The sequence below is a fragment of the Trachymyrmex septentrionalis genome, unplaced genomic scaffold (genome assembly GCF_001594115.1).
Source record: "Trachymyrmex septentrionalis isolate Tsep2-gDNA-1 unplaced genomic scaffold, Tsep1.0 scaffold109, whole genome shotgun sequence".
Taxonomy (NCBI): domain Eukaryota; kingdom Metazoa; phylum Arthropoda; class Insecta; order Hymenoptera; family Formicidae; genus Trachymyrmex; species Trachymyrmex septentrionalis.
In genome coordinates this window covers 455253-458050 of record NW_017304217.1, presented here as the reverse complement: position 1 = coordinate 458050, position 2798 = coordinate 455253, and the positions used below count along the sequence as shown (strand labels likewise).

The following is a 2798-nucleotide window of genomic DNA, read 5'->3' as shown; positions in this document are numbered from 1 at the left end:
TCTAATATGCTCCTATAACAGCTCTTACTCACTCCAACGCATTTGTTGGAGTACGACTCGAATAAATCTAGTGAGGTTTGACAGAGCGAAAAGAGAAAGAAGTTAGGTCGTAACCATGGCAACTTGCTTATTTCACGCATGCGCACTTCATTTTGGCCAACACTAACATCAAAGGTACCGATTGGGAATTGCGCTACTGTATGTACTGTGCCATAACTGTATGCCGTAATCTGTAAAAATTGACCAATCATGTTGAGTATTCCCTTTTCACCGTCGAATGAGAGGGGAATACTTGACTGTGATTAGTCAATTCTTACAGATTACGACATACGGCATACGGTTACAGTCAATTTAAATGCTCCCTTATTTTGACGCTGAAAATGTGCATCGAGCACACAGACTTCTATATATACTACTAGACTGCTAACTCTTTAGAACAAGCTTATGTGAAATACGCCCCGAAATTGTATGGTAATTCTGCGCATACGTCACAAATATACCCAAAGGAATGCAGTATGGCTGTATTTTGCATCAATTGTTCACATGCTAAACGTATAATCTTATAAAAGAGGTGTGATCTTATAGCGAAAAATATTGTTTCTTTTGGAAGAGAAAGAGTTCAAGTAAAAAGGTAAAGATATTGAAAAGACAATTGAATATTAATAAACATGTATAAAAAGTGCGATCTTATTTAATTTCTTATAAATTAAAATAATTTATAATAGCTGGATTATGAAAATAAGTATTTAGTGATTTTAATACTGTTACATTGGTTAACCTGTCAAAATAGTGTGCTAATGTGTGCGCATGTGCAGATTACGTCACGCGGAGCGGTTCTCGACGCATGCGTATAATGTTACATCAAAATTGGAGGCCACTTTTTTAAACAAGTTAGCAGTCTAGTAGTATATATAAAAGTTTGTGGTCGAGCGTCAGTAGGAAAAGGCACCTTAAGTACGTGAAAACATGAACGGATTCTAGTAACCTCCGATGGCCATGATGGTAGGAAATTAAGAATCTAGAAATGAGGCACCGATGACCGAATTGAACATGGTATTGTGAGGGTTAAAACAGAGAATTTATGTTTTTAAAACAGACAAATACCTAAAACAACGAGAAATACTTAAAACGCATGCGCATGTGGCCACAAAGCATGAAAATGTGACCGCGGTATATCGCAGCATTTCGCAGCTGACAGATTTTCTAACCTCAATAGTTGTCAACCTTAATGATTAATATTTCGGAGCAGAGCGACACTTTTTTTTCTTGTCACTTTATTTTCACGTGAAAACGCATCAATTCTATGTATTTTTATCAAAATTTGAAGTGGATGGGCTCTTGTCAACATTTACGTTTGTGGCACTTCTAGAAAAAAAAATGTGACGTATTCTATCGTGATACGATAGAATACGGCCCTCTCAAAATCATTCTACTTTTATTTGAAACATTTTTTCGTATCATCAAAAATAAAATATTCTATATGTTTGATTAAAGTGTACCATTTTGTAGATCTATATCATCTTGTCCAATTTGAGTTTCGGAGCCAAATCGCAAAGCCCATCGACGCAAAAAATTCAATGTGGATAAGATCTCGGGGACTGTAAAGTGTTGATACGCATTTAAGTGACGCTTATCAACAGTTTTCAGTTCCTAAAATCTTACATTGAATTTTTTTACATTAATGGCTTTGTGTTTTGTCTCCAGACTCAAATTGGATAGGCCTATATATAAATCAGAACTTTATTCTCTTGCTGACATTAAGTTTTTTCTTCTACAAAAATATTAAACTATTAAATAAACTATTGAACGAAATTATTAACCATTATTAGGATAATTATTTTTTATAATTTATAATACATTTTTTTAAAACAAGAATCTTATTTTAGATTGTATATGTAAAAATACAATCAGTACGAATTAGAAATTAAATGCCTATAACGATCGAAGCTAGATCTTTAATCTTTGATAACAAAGTCTGCGGAGACAGATTTGAACAGGGCCTGCTATCAATTTTTGATTGCAGAAAGGCAACAAATTTTACATAGAGTTTGTATTATCTGACATTGTCAGTAAATTGCTGTCAGAAATATGGCAAAGTCTGCTAGGCTGTGTTCTGTTTTATGCATAATGTACATAATATATCATTTTATCCTTGTCTTTCGCCGAGTGTCAAACAAAGATAAAATGGTACATCATACACATTGTACGCGAAACGGAACGCAGCCCTAGACATGCTATAATATTCGGTGAATAACAAAAATAAATGATATATCATGCGCATCATGCATGAAACGGAACGCAGCCTGTCAGCAGATTGGTAGCAGAAATCCAAAGTTGGGAAGCGTTTCTTTTTCCGTTACTTTTCCGTTACTTTTTATAATAAACAATTTGATAATGACGTTGCAATTTTTTATAACTAAACGCTAAGATTGTCGATCGCTAAAGTCGAAAAAGTCGACTTTTCCAACCTTAGCACCTTAGCATTTAGTTATAAAAAATTGTAATGTTATGTTTATTATAAAAAGTAATGGAAAAAGTAACGCTTCCCAATTTTGCAGAAATCGAACAAAGTCCTGCGTAAGATGATAAAGTCCTGACAAAGATTGAGTACAGATTGAGAGCAGAACCTGATTCTAGCAAGCTGCTCGATTTTTGTTGCCATCAATCTGCAACAGGCTTTGTCAAATCTATAACCAAATGCAGACACAGATAATTTGGTTTTGTAGTCAAAATCTGATCGAGTTTGTTGCTAATGTGGCCCCAAATTGTTAACATTTTGCTATCAAGGATGCTTAAAT

The 2798-nt window shown here is 34.3% G+C and overlaps 1 protein-coding gene across 5 annotated transcripts in view; it reads left to right on the top strand.

Moving 5' to 3' along the window:
- The first annotated feature begins 826 nt into the window (after positions 1-826).
- Positions 827-2798, top strand: part of LOC108748855 (Y+L amino acid transporter 2) — a 9662-nt gene continuing 7690 nt past the window's right edge. For 3 of the 5 annotated variants that reach the window (XM_018487280.1, XM_018487262.1, XM_018487245.1), the window contains exon 1: positions 827-1053. The gene's annotated coding sequence lies outside the window, so the exon portion shown is untranslated. Of the gene's footprint in view, positions 1059-2798 lie in introns of all 5 variants that reach the window. The other 2 variants (XM_018487271.1, XM_018487236.1) reach the window with 2 other exon arrangements.